Below are 25990 nucleotides of genomic sequence, written 5' to 3' on the forward strand. Positions count from 1 at the left end.
GACACAGTCATCAATGTATCACTTGTAGAGGTCATAAGTAGTTATGAGTAGGGGCAATTGATAAGGATCCATCCACTGGATCGTGGTCCAACAAGCAAAGGGGGGAATGCAGGATGTGACATAAACACATTAACACCAGGGCCCATTTTCCCAGAAGCCAGTTAACCAACCAGTACAGTATGTCTTTGGACTGCAGGAGAAAACTGGAGCACCTGGAGGAAACCTACATGAACATGGGGAAAACATACACACAAATAACACCACAGTTCTGGAATTGAACTCATGGTCCAGTCCTGCAAGACACAAATACTAATCACTGTGCCATCCTATTAGTATTCATGCCTACCAATCAGTACATTCAATTATAATCTTTGTATAATTGAACATACACAAGAAAGAACTTTATAGTGTATAATTATTCTGTTGCTAGCTACATATTAAGTAGTATGTGTCCCTCAGATAAAATACTGTATAGTCAGATAGAAAAGACAGATATAATAGACTTTAAAATTGTCAAACAGTACTACAATATAGCATAAAATGAAGTGTTTATTAATTTAACAAATATACTTCAAAAAACAGACACTAAACACAAATGCAATCATGGAATCTTGAACAAAAACATTTTTTCCACAGAGCTGACAAGCTGAAAACTGTAAAAAAATGCATAAGGCCTGTTCCTATGAGAGCCAAAATCATCATAAATGTGATGTCTCCTATTGAATGGACCTGGAAGTGTCCAACAAAAAAGTAATTTTGGTAAACATCAATAGGATTGTTTCTATTGTCAGCCTCTGGCAAGCAAATAAGAAATTAATTAGACTGACTGCTTTTATCCTCCAATTTCATACAGATGGGATTTAAACAGGAAAGAATCTTTCCACTTTTTGCCACGAGAAGACGGAGAAGTTGCAATGATCTCCTTCAACAGCTGAAAGAGAAACTGGATGTCCCCCAGACACCTTTACCATGAATAAAGATAGTTTAAAGAGAGTGCCTGAGGCAACCACAATAAAAGTCTCAGCAAGTGAAGCTGTGCATCACACAGCCCTCCTAATGTCTGCCCCAGTGAATAGTTACAGAGAGCTTTGCTGTGAATGAGGATACTGAGGTAAGAAGCATTTTCCTGCCTTTCTTATCCTTGGCTTTTGGGAAGGGTGTGGTCAATGAGTCTTTCTTCTCAGAGGAGTGCATAGTCTCCAGAAAACAAGATATTGCCTCAAGCTGAAAGTTAAATTTAAAATAAAAAAACAGGTGTTGGGCATTCGCAGTAAGGTGCTAACTGAGATCTTGTCACAAACACTAATGATGAAGTCTGATGTTACGGTCTTCTTTCCAATTGAGAACCACCAACTTTTAATCTTTTCTGCAAGTTACCCTTTTCCCCATCTTAGTTAATGAATAAATGTGCCTCTTCACGCAGTGATTCCTTCAAAAGAAGGAATAAAAATAATTAGAACAACAAACGGAGTGTGGTCAGACAATACTGAGAACTACAGTGCATGTTTTTCCACAATCGCTAAGAATTGACAGAAAAATCTGTATCAGAAACACACTGCAAGTGTGAAGATTGTATCCAAAGTCTAGACCCTATGAGGAAAGAAAACAGAAAACAAGCAATGTTCACTATATTCTATAATATAAACCAAGATAATGGATACCACATGCTTGATATTCTATTTTTAATAGCACTTTTAATTAATATTAAAATGAACCTATGGCTTGTAAGTGCCAAATTGTATCAAAGTGCCATCTCATATTCCATAAATAAACATTGGGACTGACAGCTGTGTAGTACAGATTATATTGTCTGTCAATGGTGGACTACAGCCCAGTTACAAGAGTTATGCATTTCTAAGACTGATTGCCTGCAGTCTTCTGACCACGAAAAGAAGAAACGGTGATCAAGGACATTTTCTTGTTTCGTGGATGAATTACTCAGTCCAACAGTGTGTAACGTTCATTGATTGGGGCCAAAGGTACTGAGAAACATTTCTGACAGAACCACAGACCCCTAGATATTTCAAACTGCTCATGCCAAAGTCATGCTGGTAAAGGTTTACACTGTAGATTCTCCAGTGAGGAGCCGTCTTTTGTGCAGCTGTAAGAATAGGAGTTTTAAGAGTTGTTCCAAAGTGGTGGCAAAAGTGGGCAGGTCTTGGTCACTGAAGTGTAACTTCAAATCAAGATAGCATTAAAGAGTATGCAGGGTTCCAAAAATAAAGTATGTACTGATTTCCCACATGGTGTTTCTGCTGTTTAATTATCATGCTTGTAACTTTTCTTTTTATACTATATGTAATTCTTTTGACAACTTATTTTGCAGTGAAAAGTTCAAACCTATTTGAATCACTTTCTGAGCTGTTTCCCTAACCCCCCCCACGCACTGTTTCATTGGTGTATGATAGCGCTATGTCTTTCTGGTCTACTGTATAAACCCAGCACCATACTGAAGACTTGAAAATATACAGTATACTTAATATAGTGGTGTGACTCAGTATAATACTCCACATCCCCGAAGTGCACTGATAATGATCTCACAAGAACAATAAAATCCACATTGAACATCTTAAAAATGGTATGAATTGGACTTCATTCTTTTAATGTGAAATATAAAGAAGCTGGATGGGAGAGAAAAATTTAAGCTTCACTGAGCTTCACTTCTTTGGTCATGTGAAAAACTGATTTGCTGTGGTTCCTAATGGCTCCAGAATGTTGTCACTGTACTATAAATACTATGATAAATGTTTCTATGGTGAATTTACTTTAGTACAAAACTATGGTGATTACATAAACTCATGATGAAAGTGCAAAAACCCTGCACTGAATGTGTCAATTTAAATATTTGTTTTAAAATTTAGTATACTATACAGTATAAGACATCCTTATTAATGCATATATATTAATTATATAAGTAATTAACATCCCATATTTTGCAACTTCTGTTCTATTCTTTTTTTAATATATCCTTATGATTCATTAAACTAACAAATAAGTACTAACTGGGTTGTTGCTCATGAACTATTGAAACACTGTAAGTTATTTGAAGAAACAGTGCAGCCATCACTGAACTACAGGCCAGGAAACCTTTTGCTACAAAATGAAATTAAACGGGATGCTTTTCTTACATTCCACTCAAATTCAATTGTCCCAGCCTTCCTTTTCCTCTGACAACTACTATAGCACCTTTTCTTACTTTCTAAAGAACATTTTCTAGGAAGTCTAAAGATCTTTTTTTTTTCTTGAGATCTGCCACCAATAATTTGCATCAAACTTCCCAGCTGTACATGTTGATTATTACAGAAACTGAGTCATTTGTGTTCAGATGAATATGTGGGATTCTGATTAGTAATGTCAGCTATGTAACACGTCTTATTCAATCATAGACTTCTATTTCTTCTACAGAAAGGTCTGCCATTATCCAGTTATATTAAGACTCAGAAAATAGGTCTGCCCCAGATTCTAATAGCTGTTACACGTCTCAGCTGTCTGGGGTGAGATTTAGCTGTTGAGGGCTGCCGTGATTCTCTTTTTTAACACTATGTTGATAGCAAATGTTTATCAAATTGTGATCTGTTGTGCCAAAGCTACATATGTTCAAGTACACTATTCCACTAACAGCCTGTACAGATCAATAAGAAAAAGATAAAAGGAAGCTTTAATAAGTCCACAAGCAAGAATTGTATCATTATTTGTTTTGCATGTGTGACCTTATAAGTCAGAAAGCAAACATTGCCTGGGTTTCAAAAACCTAACCTGGTTTTGTCTGGTTTTGAAAGAGTATTGCATCCTTCATTGGTTAATATTAAAGTACTACTGTATTTTTCCATAAGACTCCAGAATCCAGCTATCTGTATGTTTGCACACATTAAAGTTCCATGCCTTCCTCTTCACCTTTAGTCATCTACATATACGTCTTTTCTTTTTCACAATTCATGAACATATCTCATTACCTTCCCACAATTCCCCTCTTTAGAGTATGGACATGTCCTACAATCTGCTTCTCCGCCTCACATGTACTGGTTACTGAACAGCACTCTGTTTCTCTACATTCAGTCAACTGTGTGACACTTGGAACATTCCAGATACAGTCAGCTAATGATACAGCGCAGACTCAAGCCTGGTCTCTAATTCTCAACTTACCTATACATCACAACCTGAATAACTTATTGGGTGGTATCTCAGTTTTATCCTTTATTAAAAATCTGTAATCGATTTTATGACAATTAAAAGAAATTGTTTAGATTTCTAAAAATTAGAGAAGGCAAAGAGACACAATGCTTAAGAGGTTTAATAATAAAAAAAAATTATTTTAGCCTTGAACTATGTCAGAAGAGAACTTAAAAGTCTGATTAATTTGCTTTCTTACAAATTATAGAAACTAGTTAACAGAGATCAAACAAGACAAGACTGTTTATACAGTATATACCCAAAACAGTTAATAAGCACATATACCATCCTAAGGATATACTATATATGGGAAGGCCAAGAAGGAAAATAAGTCAAGACATAATTTTTGCCTTTTCAATAGAACTGGAGGCTTCGCCCTGTTCAGCCAAATTAAAGCAATGCTACAACATAATGCTCAGACACTATAATAATCATCCAATATGTGATACTGTTCTTTTAGTAAAAATGAGCACCTCAAATTTTCAAATTAAAAAAAAAAATAAAAGTATAAAGAGAAAAAGCAAATAAAACATACATGGAAAACTAAGTCAGACCTCCCCAACAGGCTGCTTTCCAGCCTAATCAAATCCAAACCACACCCTGTCACACAACATGAAGGAGGAGAATTTTAAAAAATTGAGTTTATAACAAATGTTCGGGAGGGATGACAACAACCAAACTCAGACTCAGCTGTCAGTAATTTGCAATCGCTCCTGACAATCCATTCCTCTCCCAAATGCTATAAATACCTATGAGATCCCTATCTCTCTCTTGCATTACACTCTCACTCCATTTGCCCAGGAGACTCATCAAATTCAATGGTTATAGAAGGCCAAGATGTTGTCGTTTTACCTCCATCCTGTCAGAGAACCAATAGGTAGAATAGGAGGATCCTTATGCGTAATGCAGAATGCAGATCCTGCAGAATGTGGAGTAGCACAGGGACAATCCAAAACAAGTAATCCAGGGACATGGTCGATAGGAGAAGCAATGAGTCCGGTAACCAGGGAAATCCGAGAAAAACAATCCATAAAACGAAATCCAAAGAGCTTGGTCAAAAAAGGCAGGAGTAAATGTTAGGAACCAGGAGATCAGTCAAAAAGGTTAAAAAGCACACAAGAGAATACTACAGGAGGCATCTCAATAGTGAGTATGGGCTGGTGCGTGAGAGAACTTTAAATACTGAAGGGAAAGGGACATGGTGGGATAATTGGTCCGGGAGTGAGAATTTGTGGAATTTGGTGCATGTGGGAATGTAATGTGATGAGTTCAATTAGGAATGAGATTGTGAAACAATGGGTTTGGGAATGTAACGGCGTTTGTGAGGGAGAGTGTGGGGCGTGACACGTCCCTCATTCTATTCACAGTACAAATACAGCAAATGAGTCCATTGCTTCTTTTGGGGGTACCATTGGAAATTTGGGGCCTTATCCATTCAGATAACACCGCTATTTTTAGTTCAATTTAATAATACTAGTGACTTCCTTTCCCCTTTACATGTTCTCGCAAATCCAGAGCTATTGTGGGCATTTCTTCCAACTCAAGGCTGCTTCCTTGCTGCTCATGCATATTTATTTTATTAAGCAAACTCACCTAGGTCTTCAGAAGCCTTCCTTCTTTACATACAGTAGCCCTAAAGAAACACTCCCCCAGCTGCTATTCAACCTCTGCGATAACCCACAGTTCACACCACGAAATCTTCTCACCTCCTCCATGCTTCATAATTCTGCATTGGTGGTTTGGGGTCCCGCTTGGTTCTTCTGGGGGTCCTGGTCTCCTTGTCCTATGACCAGGAGGCCAGCCCTCAGCCAAGCAGGTGAAGACACAATTTCGCTCCATGACACTTTCATCTTGGGTGTTTGTCATTCCTCATGAAGTCAAATAATGGTTTCTGGGAGCTGTAAAAGCAATGTGTGCACATTTCGAGGTTCTTCTGTTTGATGAGCTCTAGTGGCAGCAGCGATAGAATAACATAGGGGATTTACAGGAATGATCTTCATGTTTTAGATTTAAAGGATGATGATCTCAAGTCTTGATCGCTCCTGAATTGTTGTGGAAACTTGGTGAAACTTTGTGCACGATTTTAAGTCCTGTACAGTGTAGCGGCGAGGCTTATTAATAAGGCAGAATTAAGTGTTTCTGAGCTTTCCCAAGTTAGGCCTCATTTCTCTGTTCATCTCTGTGGTGCAGCCACAGAGAAACTATTCATGCAGGCTGATTTAGGGTTCCTTTGATAAGGACAGCTCCCAAAGGGGGATGCACTTAGCTAGGCCTGGCTATCATGATCAATGGTCATCCATTGGCGCCTATCTGTCTAGGGAGTGCCAGATGGACATCTGGACTGCATTCCTAAGTGTCAGGAGTAAGTGACTCATATCTCACCTTGATCAACCAATCAGGGACTGGTAGGGCCGAGTAACCCACGTGGGACTCTGATGCCCATGGAACTTTCAGCCAATCAACGAGCGGAAGTTCCTCCAGGTAAAAACAGGCAACACAGAGAGCCTGGGAGATTCAGTAAGATTCAGTGAGATTCAGTGGAGAATTCTGTGGACTTTTCTAAAGGGAATTCAAAGGAGAATTCCAGGGCAGGACGGCCCAGGAGCAGAAGACTCCCAAGGGCAGGACATTCTCACAGCGCGCCTCCTGACCATCCTGAGACTCAGCCCGGACAACCACGGAACGGCCAGTGTGTCCGAGTGCCAGAACTTTCCTTTGTTCTAAGAGTCTAGAGCGGAGGTTGCCAGAGAGTAACCAGAGGATCCACCCGAGGTTAGCACCAGCAGCAGGCCTCGTGAACAGGTCGGAACTGTGGACAGCTGAATCACTATTCAGAACTAGCTCTTCATCAGGAACGAACCGGTCCTCTTCCTGACTTGCTGGGACCCACAGTCATCTTTTCTCCTGTGCACAAACTTTGCTTGTTAAAGCCAACACTAACTAGCCGGTCAGTGAGCATCAGCAGCGCACCGTCGCAAGCCGCACAGCACAGCCTGGCACCGAGCCAGAGAGCACGGATTGGACAGCAACAGCCTGCAACTGTTTCTTTGTGCCTGCAGGAGATCTGAATCCCCAAAGATTGGATGAGTATTCAACTTCAATGCATTACAGCTCGAGAATTCAATTGTTATCCCAACCAGTTGCTATCAATTTAATTCCTAAGAGTTATGTACTTGTTTCGAGTATCTAATGTAGAAGTTATAACCAAGTTCATTTACGAAACGGTCTTAATGAATGATATACTGAACGTATGTCCTCTTGATATATGTAACTCTTTGTAACTGATTGAATATATATCTTTTGTATTCTGATAACCCTCTCGATAAGATATGTTAGGTTTATATGTATATTCTATGTATTAATAAATGAATCCTCGTGTATTAGTACCTGTGTGTGCGCGTTGTTTGAGTTATGTCGCATGGTTGGATTCTAAAGTCATCAAAAGAATCAACTTTGTGATTTACTGCTACAATTAATAATTGTCTCAGTAAATGCCCAAACCCTACAGAACTGGTGCCTTCAGAGAGCCACTACATGTACATTTTGGCTTTGGCAACGTTACATTTATGGCGTCCCTGGTCCGGCTATGATTACAACAGAAAAGGGGTTATACCCCAGCTTCTGAAGGTATTGGTAGCATGTGATCTTCTCATGCTTCTGTGTCACAGTAGGAGGATGCAGGTGACTGCTTGAGTCGACCCACCACCTCTAACACTATTCATCACTTTAAGGCTAATGTGTCTTACCCTCTGCAGCCGGAGGGCGCTCCTACTCTGTCCTGTCCCTAGTTTCCTGTGCTTTGCTGTCCTTCCGGTGTCTCTTTCTCTGGGGCTATATATTTCCGGGTCACTTATTCTCCTTCACTCAGCATTGATGTTCGGATGTCCTGAGACCCCGCCTAGCGTCCAGGTTGCCCCACGTCCGCTGCTTGAGGGCATTGGTTTCTATTCGACTCCTGAACTGCTGAGCCTGGGGTAATCGCATATGGGTCTTTTTCCGCTCTCCTGCCTCTCCACGGTTTGTCCCTTCCAACATCCATGAGATAATCTCAGAAGCCAGGCTCAGTTTTAGATGTAGTGCTCACAATGTTTCCAGATTACAATGCTTCAAAATGCCTCTAAGCTTGCAAATGACTCAGGATACATCATATAGAACCACAAATGTAGCCTGTGTGCAAAATTTCCTGCTCCCTGTTATGTGTCTAATTTTGACATGTCTGCCATATTCAATCGCTTTCAAGAACCAAACATTTCTAATTGTATAAAAGTAGATAAGTGATAAAATAACAGGCAGATTAAAATTATATAGTCAGAAAATGGTGTGTATGCAGTATTTTGTTTATTCTACAGCTACGAATTAAATCTATATCGGTGTGACCTCTCCCAGACCTTTTGTTTTATTGTAAACAAAAAAATATGACTGTACACTTAACTGACATTATTGAAAAAAAGGCCTTTTAGTTATAAAAAATTGACTGATAATTTGATTACACATTAGAGTGTTTCATAATACATTTGTACCAGAGGTTCTGCATTTAATTCTCATTGCACTTGTAAACCATTATAAGTCTCTGTGGATAAGTTTGTCTGCTTTGCAATACATTAGTTATAATAATGACATATATTTAAAGGAGGTTTCCAGTTAAGCCCTTAGTGTTCAACAATATGCAATCAACACAAGAAGTGCTTACTGTTTGGCACACATATCCTCTAGAAATACTGTATGATAGAGTGAACTTTCATTAAAAATGAGGTTTCAGTGCCTTAGCCTTCCAGCAGCCATGTCACCCTGCAACTTACAATTGGCAACCCACTGAAGCTAAGCAGGTGTGAGCCTGGTCAGTACCTGGGTGGGAGACCTCCTGGGAAAAACTTGCCGCTCGAAGAGGTGTTAGTGAGGCCAGCAGGGGGCGCTCACCCTGCGGTCCATGTGGGTCCTAATGCCCCAGTATAGCGCCGTCTTTCGGATGAGATGTAATGAGAGGATGAGACGGTCACATTTAATGGCAACGTCAGCTCAAAGATTTGGTTCAAACCACCAAATGGAGACGGGTGTGCTGACACTGCTGATGCGGAATTAACGCTAGGATGATAGAGTGTCTTGCTTCAATACAACTCCCAGGTGGTGGCTGGAACTTTCATGGCATGTTGAATCCTCTACAACACAGGTAGAATGTTGCTGGGGGAATAATTAGAATAAATAATTAGAATAAACTGGGGAAAACTGAAGAAAAAGCAGAACGTCACTCTGAAACGCTCCTGCCTACTGCTGAACAAGGGCAGTCAGGCAATAGATCATTGACAGATTTTCAGAAACTATGTTCATCTCCCATCAATATAAATATGAATATGAATTTGGTAGCTACTTCAAACAGTCTAGTGTTGAAGGACAAGCCTATTTATCCAGGCAGTCCAGCTGAGCTATGTGCAAGCAAAAATTCAGTTCAATGGATTTTTCAGAAGAATCTCATCTTTTTCCTGTTGCTTTTTATTTCGCTGCCCTTGCAGCAGTGCAATGCAGTCAAACGCTTTTATTTGTAGACACAAAGGCAGTCTTCCTTTTTAAACCATGACAGATATGCCAAAAGCTCTCCAGCCCATTTTGTTGTATTTTTTGTTTATTGGGTTTTTTTTCAACAAAAACAAAAATAACATCAAGGCTGAAGATAATTAATGTGCATAAATCCAAGTAGTTGTTGAGCTCACTTAGCTTAACGGTTTTTACTTTAATCACTGTGGGAACAGTGTGTTTGAGAAACATCAGATTCATTTTCTATATCTTCATTTTCAGACCTGCTTTGAAAATGGTTTGATATACTTATATTTTGGATTCAAAATATGATATAATGAGTAACTCTCAATGGTTCCTCTAGGTTTTTTAGGAACCTCCTAAAAGCTAAGAACTAACATAGTCCACTGATTGTGTTTGACAAGCTGCTGTTTGCTGTTTTTGACTCATTGTCTTTTGTCATTTTCAGCATGGATCTTTACAGAGATTTTATCATGGCAATGAAACTAGAATGTTGCAAAGACCCAATCAGTTTCAGGCCTGTCTGTTGTTTATATGGCTGTCTTAATACCTGTGCTGGAATATGAAGTAGACATACATTTCTCTATAGTGAATGACCTTCATAACTTTCATAAGAGTAGGATGTATTTTAACATGCAAACAGTGTATGTTTAGACACTGTTAATTTTACAGTATATTATAATACAAATTATTAGCAGCAGCTGTTGCTATTAATAGCTAAAAACATTCTATTTGGGCAAATGTTATGTAAAGTCTTTATACACTGGGGCAAATGCTGTCATATTGTTCTAAATATAACATGTATTGATCCCAACTAGCCATCACTATCATGTTGGACTATCACAGCAAAGCAAGGCTGGCAATCACAAAGGACTGAGTAGATAAAACATCACCTGCTTAAAAGATTTAAAGATCGGTTCAAGATAGCTTGATATTCTGTACAACATGGTTATGCTAAAGTGAGATGGACATTGTTTCTGAGTAAACAAATTATACATACATAGCAAATGAGCAGCAGCCTATAAGCAACACTGTATCTAATCTTAAGAAGCACCTTTTCTCTCCTGGCTTTGGTTAAACCCGTATACAATCTAGCCTTGTAGTCTATTAGTCCATATATCTTTTAAATATGTATATTGTAATAAACGTGGTGCTTCTGGTAATAAGCCTGTTATTTATTTTGCAAGCTGTGTCTATATTGTAGAATTTCCCTGAAGAATGGGAGTGGGATATTAAATGTATTTTATACTTACAGTACCACACAAAGACTCGTTAATCAAGTCTGGATATAATATTGCACAACAATAGCTCCATTCATTTTGTAAATACAGTTCTTTCCAAAGCACATTTCTCTTTTTTTTTTCTTCCAGCTAAAACAGAAAAAAAATAAATTGCTGCCTTTTTAATAAGTGCCTCTAATTCAGATGAATGGATGTCTGCATGAGCCCATGATTTTCCCTTTGCAGTAAACAGCTATTCATGCCAAATGTCGGCTATTCACAGAGGACGAGCATTCAATCACCAGCTAGCTCAGATTTTAAACCAGCTCCATCTTCTGATTATGGCTGCTTTCTGTAGCCACTTGCTTATATTTTGTCACTCTGAAATGACAGCATGCTCAAGGTGCTGAAAGCCAGTGTGAATCACTCCTATATGACACAGAAACGAAGTCTCCTGACAGACATAGTGCCACTACAACTGTTCAGAAAAGCTGTGATCAATGCTACTGGGCCAACTGGACATCACTAGCACCATTTCTCTCAAAGACAGACTCTTACACTTCATTTATCTTACAAGATACAGTGTAAAGGAGCATTTGTATATAAACAGGAAAAGTAGCAAAGATTTTTATTAGTATTACTTTTGCATCAATGGCCTTCTACTGTATAAAAGAGATAATTACAAGAAAAACAATTGTGATAATCTGAAACTTGATATAGCAAATTCATCCCTCAGACATCCTTGTTCCTGAAGAAGCCACGTAGTTCATAGAAATTACACTTCAACTCCACCACAGATTGGCCCATTTCAAAGAGTAAATTACATTTAAGATTGTAGAATTAAAACATGTCTAACATTTTAGATTTACTTGAAACTATTAAAAAAATAAAAGGTGTAATCTTATTTTCAACAGCCTGGAGCCTGTAAAACTTTAAGGGATTAGGTTTCAGTGTCAATTAAGTCTTATTCAGTTATGAATACTTAACTTCTTGTTAAGTACAAATGCTTTTTGTTTCTTGTTTTCCAAAAGTCAAAACTACTTGTTTTAACATTTAGAAAGGGGTTATGAGAAATTACACAGGTTGATGTGTCATGATGTATGACCTTTGTAAAGATGTTACTGTATATAGGCAACAAAGATTCAACAAAATCCAAAGTATTCATCAGCACTACTGCTTAGTAGGATGCTTGGAAGAGTAGTTGGAGAAACATACATTTCAGTAGGTTTGGAAGCATTCATTGATGCTCTGATTTTAAGGTTATCTTTTGAGAGGACAACATTTCTATTAAAATTTCAAGAGAAACAGTTATTTATTTTTGTAAAATTGTTAAATCAACATGGTCTGCATAATTAGATTAGCAAAATCATAAACGTTACAGCTTAGCAGGAGGCCAATGGTAGGGTTTGAAAAACCTTCCCCTTAATATGACAGAGTCTCCACTAACCAAACAGGATTCAAGGTAACAGTTTAATTGAGAAATCCATGTCACACTTGGCGGAGAGCAACACACTGACACTCGAATTACTGGAAAGCACAATGGCCTCTTTGTGTTTCTGTCAATGGGAACTTTAAACCACTGTACCATCTAGTGTTCAAAATAAACAGATGTCAGGCTCCAATGTAACTAGCTTAGTAAAGGCCTCCACTTTACCCAATGCACAGGCTGGTGCCCTAAAGTCAGAGGTGGCTTGTTTCAAATCCAATTTATATCTGGCTGGCTCACAGCTAGAGAGTTGCTTGTGAGGTTGTGTGAGTTTGAAGCCTTTAAAGTTTTCCTCACCCCTCACTCCCTGTAGCTAGTGTCTGCAAACCTGCCATGTCAGCAGTGTAAGTGGCATCATTCTCAGGATAAAAAGAAGTGGAAGGTGTGACAGACGTTCCTTGGAGAACCAGTGTTTGGGGTCTTCATAGAGCCAACAATGTGATCTCAAAAGGCAAAAATAAAAAGAAAATAGCAATCCTAAACTCAAAATTTTAGAAGAAAGAAGTAAACAAAGTGTTGCCTCCAGAGTACGTTTTCTGACACTGAGGAGACCTTGAGGAGATGAGCTCATCTGTCATTCCACCTTACAGTCATCAAAGCTTGAGAGGCAGTAAAAGAGAAAGAGCCATGTCCTCCATAAAAAAAAGATGAGAGAAGGTAAAAACTTCAGACAGAACTTGGGAATTTAATAAAGAATTTAATTCATGTTTTTATCAGCATGAATTTTGTCCCATAAATGTTTAATAAATCCCAAAAAATAGGCCAAAATAAGTTTCTGCTAATACAGAATACATGCCTGAGGCTAGCCAGGTAAATATATATTTTTTCCTGATATGAAGCCAAAGTGGTGCAATAAACAAGTTTACTAAAATAAGATTATATTGAAGCCTGTACTACTTTGATATTGTATCTGGACATTAGTAATAAGAATCTGAAATGTCACGATTACTATACAGATTAAAAAAAGGAGAGGATAAAGAAAGTAGAGAGTTAGTTTGCTCAGAAACATTCCTTAAATTGTTAACTTTATTAATTCGGGGATTAAAAAGAAGCAATACATCTTTCATTAATATTTAGGGTTTGTGACTTTGTTCCTCTGCCATATTTCTGTTTTGTTACATTAGTACAGTGATTGTGGAAAGATTTGTGAATCTTCTGCCCTGCCCTGCCTTGTATTAAAATGACAACCTCCCAACAGAAAGGAAAGGAACAATCATGTTAGCTGTGACACATTGCTGTGTTTGTGTGCCTTGGGTTTGGTGTTGTGTCATACAGTATGTGTTGTTATTAATGTCCACATGGGAAAACATTTGCCTATGATGAATTAACCTGCCTAAGAACAACAGTAAATTAAAACTAATGTATTGACTAAAATTCAAATCAGAGTCAAAACAGCACTACGATCAAGAGTAAACACTTCAGTGACTTATAAAAAAATTCTAGTCAGTACAGACTAAACAATAACTAATTGTATAATAAGTCTACAACTACCAGTGACATGTTTTACAATGCGTACTTTATACATTTTAAAATAAATGAAGCATTTTGTAATTAATCCACTCATAGTTTCCATAAGGTACTAAGGTGGGGACTGGGTTTTATTTTTTTCCTGAAATAAGGTATTGTGCTGAATCAATGCTTATAGGGTCAAGGTAAAGACTTATTGCTCAGTTAAAGTACACAAAAAGGGTGCCCACAGCTTTGTTTACAGTGTTTGCAGCTTCCTGAGATTTAACTTCTAAATAAAGAGTAAAGTACATTTAAATCTGGAGGGCACAGTGAGGGTACAGTACCAGTCTTATTTTCTTTTCTACAGTATCTGATTTTCTTTTCAGTAACCTTGTTATGGGTTAGACAGGCACACAGAGCTTGAGACATCTCATTCATTGTGTTAGACACATCCCAGTCTCGCTTGCAAAAGGAGGCCTGTAATTTCCAGAGTCTTTAAAGTATTTTAAATCTGTCTCAATGATATGATGGACTTGGAGCTGATTATCCCCCAGGAGCAATATGATGCTCGATTTGCTCTGAAATGGGTCATTTATACACTTTGGGAAACATTCACACAGCCATTTATTTCTGTGTCATTCACACCATTTAATTCTCAAATGGGAACAAAGAAAAGAACAGTATTGTACAGAAATCTGCCACATTCGAATCTGCAGTCTTGACATCGTGAGAATGAAAACCAATACTAAGGGCTTTTTTGACAAGGAAGTTCTGAAAGATGGTGGTTAGCAGAAAAAAATCACAAGGTTCTCTTTATAACATTTCAAAATTAATTAATATTCAGTTTGTGTCAACATCTATTTTCTAAAGACATCCTAGTAAAAAATGAAATGTCTGAGATAAGCAGGTGTCATTCCTATTTGTCGACATTCATTAGGATTTTGCAGCTATTATTTTAAAGTGTTTCTGTTTTGTCTTAACATTATTTAACCTGAACTCCTGCCACCCTGCACACGCTAAAGGTGCCACTCGCCGGCATGTGCAGATGCCACCAAGAGGGAGTTTTCCAGTTCCAGTTTTTCCAATTCTACCCGCTAGAGGTCAAAGAGTCTGCCTGTTTCTTAATATTTCACAAATTATTAAGCCCCCGAACATCCCCCCCCCAATAAATTCTGCATATTTAAGCCTAATAAAACACCGCTTGGAGAACATTCATTATTGCTTTCAAGCATTTATCTTTAGCTGTGTTCTCTGTTCCCAGAGGACTTTTAGTCTTTGATTGGAAAAGGCACCATCTGCTGGTGGATTCCACACCACCTCTACTCATATCCTATTTTTTCCCAGCATTGCCCTGTATGGCATATCAGAGCTCCTCTGAGTTCCTCAGTCTGTGATCAGAACCTGGATTACAAATCATCAAAGATCACGTGACAGTTCGCACTATCATGTGGCACGCTGTAACAACAGGGCATATCATGGGGGCTGATCAGATCCCAGCTTGGCCAGCTTCCTTGAGTGATTGTTTCATGAGTGTAGCAGACAAGACTTGCACTCCTCAGAGTGTGTGGCATTAGCGAGCTGGATGACAGGAACCAGATTCGCAGGTTACAGTAATGAATTCACTACAGCGGGAAGGGCAAGTATTAGCTGGCCTTCTGCTGCATGTGCTGACTGTACCTCTCGTTATCAGTCTTCCACAGGTCGCACTATAAAGAGAGAGAGATTATTTCTTTGTTACGCATCGCCGACAACCGATATGACACGGTAAAGAATGACCTCCACCTGCTGAGGGTCAAAGAGATATGACAGCAGCTGTCAACTCCACTAACCTGGACAGGTGTGGGACATAAGACGGAGGCTCTGGGGACAACAGCAGCTACAGGAGGCATCAGGGACACACAGAGGGAGGGAGAGATCGGGGGAAGCTCAGCCACTACATGACAGAAGTGTGGAAGAGTAGAAAACAGCAATAATAAACAATTACATTGGGTAAAGAGAAGGATAGATTACAGGTGGCATTAACCTGCTGCTTAGAGAGAGTGCTATGCTGAATGCAGATGATAGCATTTCTAAACAGCTGCATGTGTGACAGTAATTTTCCACGCTGTGTTCCCCATTTTCCATAGCTGCATATTTGACTGCACTGCGTTCAGTAATAGAGTGATCTAGAATGTTGGGTTCTCGGCTCCAGTTATCAGTTCTTCCTGATATCTGTTACAGATTTAGAATATGTTCAATAGTACCTTGATGAGGGAGCTTGGCTGCAATGTGTTCAATAACATCATGGCTAAACTGTTTTGCTGCACGGTTCAGTAGGTTAAACTTTGAGTGCCAGGGTAAGATCTGGATAAACTCTTAATGACATAGGCTTTTCAGCTTTTACAAACTGTATTGATTGGATTAGCAATTAGTATTAGTTCTGCACTCACAACAAGCTCTGTGACTCATTAAGTAATCCTCAACAGCTGGATAAGATTAAAGCCAATCACCACACTTATAAGATGTATTTTGAAAGTGTTAATTCCCAGGTTTTGGGGTATCAATGGCTTATTAAACAAGTTGAGGACAGACTGAACTGAGTTCCACTTACTACACCTCTTACCAACAAAACAAACTGTTAAAGTAGAAATTTTCTGAAACCAAAGGCTGAGTGCTAAAAATGGGTGAAAGAAGAGATTAATTCAAAATTCAATAACCCAAACAATTAAGATAATTTAGTTAATTAAGAGTACTGCTGGGGCAAAAATCAGAAGAAGACAGGAGTCATCAAGATCAAGATTCAGAAACATTTGAGAAAAATACTGCTGTAAATTGAGTATGGCAGAAAACACTGTACAGATATATCCCAGTGTGCCTTAGGAAATGCTGTATTATTTGTGCAGTGCAGCATTTAGCACAACAGAATTTGAAACTGCAGTAGCTGCTTAAAGGCCACCCTCATCAAATGTTGCTGTGAGCAGTCAGGCTGAGTGATCTTTTACATTATTAATTGAAATTATGTGTATTTTCCTATGTAAATGCTACATTCAAGAGAGGTTTGGCTCTTTGGCAACTGGGGGAAATAACTGAGCGATCAGTCCTAATTACAAAATAAATGTTGTTTGTCTCATTCTTTCAAAACATCAAAGTATGCCTGCCACAACACTTACAGCTTACTTCATCGCAAAGGGATCACACTTACAGTCCATCATGTTTAGATGATCTAAGGCATGGTTTTATTTTCCCCTAGACACAGCATTTTACACAGATCTGTCTTTAATATGTTTGTATCTTCCTTCAGCTCTATTACCTTTGTTTGGCAGAAGAGTAATGCATAGTACATTACAAAAACCCAAAGAGTCTTTTTACATAATTAACTTAACTTTGAATCATCTTTCAAAAATCTTTAACTCGTGACTTGTCAGATAATAACAATTAGCAAGCCTTTAAAATGCACCTTTTCATCTCAGACAACACAAAATTTAACACAAAACAATTGTTATTGTCACTTTTGCATTTTGCATTACAAAAATAGCTCTTTAATGTGGAAGATGGTAGCATTTCAGATCAGAGCTCTTAAGACAGATAACCTTACTGGTTAGTCACAAACAAGATAATGGGCTTTTGGGTAACTTGTACACCTGCAAAATATTTTCAGCCAAATAAAGATAAGATAAGAGATAAGATCGCTTTATTGGCCATATACAATCTCTTCCATTAGGAAGGAACACAGGTGGTCTCAAAATTAAAACCGACAGCAACAAAATGTCACAATTTCTCTGCAATTAGTGAAGAATTGTAATGAAATTCAATAACAAAGTAGTTCAGGTGGGTAGCTGTGTCAGCATGCGTAGTCTACAAAGGAACAAGTAATAGGTTTATTCCTTGCTGAAAAGAGAAGAAAGAAAACACAACGTTTCATCTGTGGAGGCTTCTTAGGATGTACGATACATACATCCTAATACATACACAAAGAAGGCCTCACATCCAAAACGTTGTATTTTCTTTCTTCTCTTTTCAGCATGGAATAAACCTATTACTTGTTCCTTATAAAATAACAAAGCCTATTTTGCCTGCAGCTGATGAAAAGAATGACCAAACGCAGATATGTGCATAGAAATATCAGAATTAACAATGTAACATAGCACAGATGTGATCTATTCATGTGTATGCCATAAAAGGAAGATCTGAGTCTGAAAACATCAGAAACTACAGAAACTAAGTATGGTAATATTTATTTGCTTATTGTAAAAACCTGTAAGACAAGAAACACTGTGAAAGTGTTTTAGAGAGACAGGGGGGCAAGTTGCCCAGGGAGTAAAAATGCCCAGGGAGTGAAAATGATCTGTAACAGAAGTGTGGGGAACACCTGTTAAAGGTAATTATGGTAATGTTGTCTAAAATATCCATTCATTTTAACATTTGAATATTTTAAAATGCTTTATCGTTGCATACAATGGTTGATAAGTTTTTGTATTTTTAACATGGTAAGCGTCAAAAGAAACTCATCACTTATACTGTAAGTGCAACAAATTCACAAGCCTATGATGCACAGTAATTGATGAGGCTAAATTGTTTTTGTAGCAGATGCATTGTCAATCAATTGAATACACTTGATGGTTAAATTCATAATCAATGTAAATGATAAACATTTTTCATCAATAAAGTTAATCAATGAGGGGATCTACTGTGAAATTTAATAGCGACTAGCAGTCATTAGCCAACACTATAAACAACACATCCTTGGACAAACATGTACAGTATTATATGTTGGACAAACGTATATTATATCTGGGATGTTCCAGAGCATTATATAATGTTTAACATTGTGTGTTGCACTTCCTAAAAATAAGCTTTAAATCACAAGGTAGTTATTTAGGAGGTATGGCAAATGGTGGCCTGAGTATAAATTACAATGTAGAAATACCATGGGACAAAGAACCATGGGTAAAGCTTCACCAAACCAATAATAGGCAAATGTTACAGTACTACAAAGCCTAATAATGATTCAAAAACAGGTACAGTTTCAAAGAAATTTCCATTCACTGAAATGCAGAGCAAAATAAATTGGCTTCCACTCTCAAGTTCTTCTTCCTCTAAAGGATGACCTCAGCACACACACCCTATCCACACGCTCCTGCCACTGCACCACAACTGCGGTTTCCAGGTCCACCAGGATCATCCAAATGGTTAAGGAAATACAACTTCCATGAAACTGTACCTGTTTTCAGATATTATTGTATCTTGGTGTTAATAATAATAAATTGCTTACACTTATATAGGGCTTTTCTGGACACTCCACTCAAAGCACTTTACAGGTAATGGGAACTCCCTTCCACAACCACCAGTCTGCAGCATCCACCTGGAAGATGCGACGGCAGCCATAGTGCGCCAGAACGCTCACCACACATCAGCTATTAGTGGGGAGGAGAGCAGAGTAATGAAACCAATTCATAGAGGGGAATTATTATGAGGCCATGATTGGTAAGGGCCAATGGGAAATTTGGCCAGGATGCCGGGGTTACACCCCTACTCTTTTCAAGAAACACCCTGGGCTTTTTAAAGACCACAGAGAGTCAGGACCTCGGTTTTACGTCTCATCTGAAGGACGGTGCCTGTTTTACAGTATAGTGTCCCCATCACTATACTGAGGCATTAGGACCCACACAGACCACAGGGTGGGTGAGCGCCCCCCTGCTGGCCCCACTAACACCGCTTCCAGCAGCAACCTTAGTTTTTCCCAGAAGGTCTCCAATTCAGGTACTGACCAGGCTCACACCCGCTTAGCTTCAGTGGGCTTTCAGTTGTGAGTTGTGACACATGAAGGACTACAGAGCCAGGCAATGTACAGGTACACATTAAACAACACAGCTGAGAGGGAACAGCTTACACTGAGGTCAGATTGTAGATTGTATTCAAGTCCTGTGAATAGAACAACCGCACAATTACCCAACATTTCCCCTGCACTGCCATGTCAACTGGCCCAGCATTAAGATCACACTGTGCATTTACATCCACTGGTTGCGTTTAACTGTGATTCATGTAGAGCATACAGCTGCAAGTGTGCATCCTGCAAAGGCATGAGTAGAGATTACTTCTACACTAAATAATAAAAGAAGCAGAGGACGGCTAAAAAGCAGAAACATTGAGTTTTTCACAATGTTTACCTTTCAGCACAGAAATAAAACCGACTTTCTGGTAAGATATGTAAAGAGCCTGAGGAAATCATGGATAGCTACTGCATAATATTTTGTCAATTATGCATCATTCTTTCAGATGAGTTAAACCAAGGACCTGGCTCCTTTATTATCATCATTTTTGATGAACAGTGCAATGGGATAAGAGCAGAGGTGTTAACCTTGATGTCCTGGCTTAATGCCACTCTTGATTTACATGACCTGATCTGAATCCCTGTCTTAATTCAATTGGTGAAGCAATTTCTCTCTTCTTCACCTGACTTGCTACCAGGGCAGATGGCACATAATGGCTGCTGCACTTCAGTGGTGGGTGAAGTGGGCCTCTCTTGTGTAAAGCTCTTTGGGATCCTTTGGAATGAAAAGCACTACAAAAATTGCAAGTATTTATAATTCAATATTTTTAATCCATTACTGTGAATCTGCTTGCATAACTCAGGAACCTGTAATTAGACCGGTGACAGACTGAGGCAAAAAGGTTGTGAAGAAAATGTAGCCATCTCAAAAAATGTAATTTATTTTAATTTAGGTGCAATGTGACTATAAGAAAGACTATAAAAATGCCAATGCAGCAGAAAGCCGTACCAGATCTGTCTGAAATATAATTAGGGTAGTGAAACCAGGAAGTGAGAAGGATAGGAGTTTTTGAACTACAGTATAATTAAAATCTACAAAAGAATCTAGGTACAGCAAGATAAGAATATTGCGAGACAGAAATCCAAATTTGAAGTTAGGATAGGGACTTATTCATGCATGGCCTTGGTAACACTTTCCATGTTGCTTATTTCTATCAAAAACATCGTGATTTGTAGTATAGCATTGGACAATTCATAAATTCATAAATTGTCAAATGCTTAATAAGCACAGGTGCTGTACAAGATCATGGTATGTTAGGAGCTGGGCCATCAGTCTTCCCAATACCAGTGCCCTGTACAGATTCTAATGCAGGCTTTTTCACTTATGATAAAATGCCTCCTTCTAGTTTCAATGACTTACACTGTTAAGTTCTTCATTTATTAAAACATTAATTGTTTAAGCAATAGATTAATTAAACACGTACAATACAACACTGAATGTTGAGGTCTGAATGTTGCTGGCAGACTCTGGAAAAAAACCCAAACAAATACAGGCATATGAGAACACTCTTCATATACTGTAAGTAACTTTTTCTACAGTTTCCAGCGTTTATACAGTTCTACTACTTACAGTATGATTGCATTAACTTTAAGTGACTTTAACTAAATGCATCAGTCAAAAGAAATATTATAAAGCTGAGGCAAACCACTCTGACAAGCCAACACAAGCTGAAAAGCTTGTCTTTATTCAGGGTTGCACAAAGCAATTATCAAACTAATTGCTAGATAAAACAACTTAGCATAAAACAAGAAAATCCCTATGTCTAAACCTTGTCCAGGCCAACATTTGCCCTTACAATATACCATAACACATAATGCAAGTGCTGTATTTATCACGTGACTTTATTTGACCCTGATGCACTCACAGCTTTGGTGTCAGTGATTTGGATTAAAGTGAGCTGTATGGCATGTCTTAAGGTTTTGCGATATATCTGTCTCAGGATGTGAAGTGGGCTTTCGGATTTATCAGCCAAAGTGTCTCAAGGGTGCTCCACTTCGAAAGCAGCATTTTTAGACTTTATAGGTTTTGATCTGCACACATGAAAAAAGCTTGTCTAGTGCTGGAGTGTTGAGGTTCTCATTCAGGAGAAGGCTCTCTTTTTCTGTACCTTTTTCTGTCTTTCTTACACTTCTGACATCAAAGGACTTTAATCTTCATGCTTGTCCAAAACTAATCTCCTAATCTCCAGCAACAACCGCACTCAGTTCACATGAGAGCAGTGGATGCTGCCGAACGGACCTTCTGCTCAGCCAGGCCCCATTCCTTCCCTCCCTCAACCCTGGAGCCAATCAGAGCACCTGTCAGTTGTCACAACCGTTTTACATTTCGTTTTGTTTTTCGCTACCATGTTGCGCTGCCTGTCTCTCCTAATTAAACTAATTCATATCACCAAAGAAAATAAAGAAATAATTCACAAATGGCAATGGAAACTTTGCAGCACAACGGCACAACACATGAGTAAGAGTTCTTGGCAAATCATTAACAGCCAAGGCTTCCCCCCTCATTCTCCACAGTTGAAATGTTTTTTTCTTCTTTCTGCTTGTCAGCATGGAATTAACCTCTACTTGTTCCCTTGCAGCTCCCCTCTGGAACATGTCATGTGTTTTAGATACTTGTGCAAAAATACACAAAATAAGAAAAGAGGAAATCCTGCTAAAAAATTAATCGTGTCCCACATACTGATACAGTGACAACCATCCTATTCAAAGCCACACAAGAATTCTGATGTAAATCCAAACATGGTGTGCACAGAGGAAGCACAACACTATATATAGTAAAAGCCTAGACTATAAATTACACCTTGAGTAATTGGTTGACTTGTAAAGTCCTCCTCTGAAAAGACCTGCATTGAGGAGTCAGACTGAGCAGGATTCCCAGAGCATACCCTGATCAGCACCCAAATTATCATAATGGTCTCATAGGATATGAAGCACTTTCACCCTAGAGAGAACTGGTAACAAGCACCTTCTAATTTAGCCTATTAGAACAAAGGCCAAGGATAAGAAAGCCAATAAAGTGGTCTGGCATACTGCCTTGATGGTCACTCTATTGCCTGAGGTGTATTAACAGTGAAACTACCAGTCGGTTTGACTGCTGGTAGCTTTTGAATACAAATTATTCTGCCTTCTAGGCAAATAAGTCATAGGTAAGTAGCTTACTGCATATACAGTACAATACATATTGCATATACTGACATACGAGATGAGAGAAATATGTACTGTAGATATAGTGCCCTGTATTATTTTCCATTAAAATGAATGTCTGCAGTTTATGTTCAACATTCATGCATGTCATATGATGTATGGATGTATTGATCTTTTGGTGAATGAACACCCAGATCCAGGTTTTTCCAAGCCTTAAAAAGTGTGTACTTCAGCAGCACTGAACCAAGGAGCAGTGGATGTATTTTCTTTACCCTCCTGTTCTAGACGATTGATAGGGTAGGAGACCATTCTGTAGAGCAAGGATATATCCAGCAGCATTTAAACACCTTAGAAAAAAAACACTATGTCGTTTTTTTTCCACCACAGCAAGTAGCAGCAACATCAGGGCACTGAAACCATGTCTAACTGGACTGCAAACTGGAGAATTGAAATCTGGCTCCTGCTCTTCCCATGTACTGTAAGTCGCATGGTGCTGAACAACTACAATTGAAAAACTCTTAAACCACTCCATGATTCCTACACTTGGTCACATTATCTCTTCTCTTGATATCTCACATCCAGCAGTTCCATGCACCAGACAAACCTTCTCTACAGAGTGCTAATGCTCTTCTCTTCGCTGTACTGTATCTAGATAAACAAGATCCATTTTGCTCATTTGTCTCACACCTAGAGCATGATCAATGTGGCATCACTCAGCTTACTGATCAGGCCTGTTAACCAGCCTTGTCCATCAGATCTCTCATTGATCCCAGTACCTGATCTTATCATTTTCCTCTGCTGTTTAATCATTTCTCCTCAGACTGACTTGTCCACTGAGTACAGTATTCCTTACCAGATTTTCTCAAATTCCAAGGTGCTCTTAGCCAGCTAATTCAACAGTGCTCATAAGAACACTATTAAACACAAAGCCCTCACACTTTTCTCCTTACACATACAGTATGATCCTGGTTGTTCAGGGCCATTTAACCTGACACAGAAGCTGTCAAGTGTGACAGACTCAATCCACTCTGTGTCTAGGTACAGGGAAACGTTCTTCCTCTCAGCTAACCTTTTATCCATCCATTTTCTAACAGCTACAGAACTTCCAATTCAGGGGTGCAGGGGAGTTGAAGCCTATCATAGCAAGCAACAGGCGTAAGACAAAGTACACACTGGACAGGGTGCCAGTCCATCACAGGGCAAAACACAGACACATACATATGTTTAAGTTAATTTCACGTTTATTTGTCATTCCAGCCATATACAAGTTTACAGTGGAACAAAATATCGTTCCTCCTCATCCACGATGCGAATACAGACAGGACAGATAAGACACCGACATAGACATCGTAGACAGGATATACATAGTGCAAAGTGCAGACAAGACAATACATAGTACACAACACACTGGGGGGTTTGGATACAGGTAGATTCCAGGGTGTTGAGGAGCCTGACAGCCTGTGGGAAGAAGCTGTTACAGAGTCTGGTGGAGCTGGCCCGTACACTGCGATATCTTTTCCCAGAAGGCAAAGAGTTTATGGGAGGGGTGGGAGGGGTCATCTACTATACTGGAGGCACTGTGTAAGCAGCATTTGTGATAGGTGACATGGAAATGGAAGGGACAAGGTGAAATGGAAGAGAGGGAACCTCCCTTTTCAGCTGTTTCCACAATTCGTTACAGGGTCTTGCAGTCTGAAGAGTTGCAATTCCCACACCAAACAGTGTTCCAGCTGGTCAAGGCGCTCTCAATGGTTCTTCTGTAGAAATTAGTAAGAATGGGCCGGGGAAGGTTTGCCCTCCTTAGTCGCCACAGGAAATAGAGACGCTGCTGTGCTTTCTTGACTAGGGAGGTGGTATTGAGGGACCCAGTGAGGTCGTCTGTAATGTGTACACCAAGAAACTTGGTGCTTCTAACTATCTCCACAGGAGAGCTGTTGATGTGCAGTGGGGAGTAATCAGTACCCATACAGTACCCACACTGAGGGACAATTGTCCCAGAAGCCAATTAACCTACCACTATGTTTTTGGACTGTGGAGAGGAAACCGGAGCTCCTGGAGGAAACCCACATGAACATAGGCAGAATATACAAACTCCATGCAGATACTGTAGCATCCCAGGTCCAGACCTGAACCCAGGACCCCGGCACTGCAAGGCAGCAATCCTAACCACGTCACCATGCCAACTGCTTTTTTATAAGCCTGCTAATTGTTTACAGGGGTATGGTTAATACCGAGGGAGCTTTTCCAACCATCATATCCACACTTGGGGTTCCAGTCTCACCTTTGTCCCTCTGCCCTGCAAGAACTTCTAAAACACAGTTGTGCTTGACTCAAAATTACACACCTGCTTCCAATTACCTGGTCATCTGCAACCATCCGGGATCTGGGCCAACTTAGGCCTGGGTTTGAGCCAAAATGGCAGATTCCTACAGACGAAACAAAATCTGAGCAAGAAGCAAAACCCCTTTACTTTACATACAGGAATACCGAGCTCCCATCCTGGGTGTCATGTTCCTTTGAGCTTTACAGTTTCTCTGTCACTTAAGAGTTTCTTTATAAATCAGAAGCACACAAATAGATGTTTCACTTCTCCAGTTAAGCCAATAATTAGTTTAGAATACAACCCTGAGGACTGCATGACTGAACTGAAGATCCCATGCTTCACCAAGAAATCCATAAAGTTTGTCTTATGCAGAAGAGCTTCTTTGATTTGCCAAAGCAGTTCCAGTGTTTCCAAATAATTCTGTACTTTTTAATGTTTGTTGCAATTGTGTTTTGATAACTGGATTCCTATTTAAATGAACAAGTAATAGGTTTATTCCATGCTGAAAAAAGAGAAGAGAGAAAACAATGTTTTGGCTGTGAAATCTTCTGAGCAAACCTCACACACTCACACCTGAAGAAGGCTTCACAGCCAAAACGTTGTGTTTTCTCTTTTCTCTTTTCAGCATGGAATAAACCTATTACTTGTTTCTTTGCAGACTACGCATGTTGACGCAGCCACCCAACTACTTCGTCCTATTTAAATGTTTGCTTTTATATATGTTTTTGTGCTGGTTATAATGTGGTGTGGTATTTCGGAGAGCAACTGAACTATGGACTGAATGTCATGAAAATTTAGTAGCTGTTTAATACTGCTGTTCAACCACAAACAATTATAACACAGCAGATGATTTATGTGTG

General features: G+C 39.1%; 1 long non-coding RNA gene across 1 annotated transcript; it reads left to right on the forward strand.

Annotated features, from left to right (window-relative positions):
- Positions 1–859: 859 nt before the first annotated feature.
- Positions 860–25981, forward strand: LOC148661728 (uncharacterized). Its single transcript, XR_015939824.1, has 3 exons — positions 860–1111; positions 23195–23285; positions 24734–25981. It is a non-coding gene; the product is annotated as an uncharacterized LOC148661728 (long non-coding RNA).
- Positions 25982–25990: the final 9 nt, after the last annotated feature.

The sequence above is a fragment of the Lepisosteus platostomus genome, chromosome 6 (assembly GCF_059453375.1).
Source record: "Lepisosteus platostomus isolate fLepPlt1 chromosome 6, fLepPlt1.hap1, whole genome shotgun sequence".
Lineage (NCBI taxonomy): Eukaryota > Metazoa > Chordata > Actinopteri > Semionotiformes > Lepisosteidae > Lepisosteus > Lepisosteus platostomus.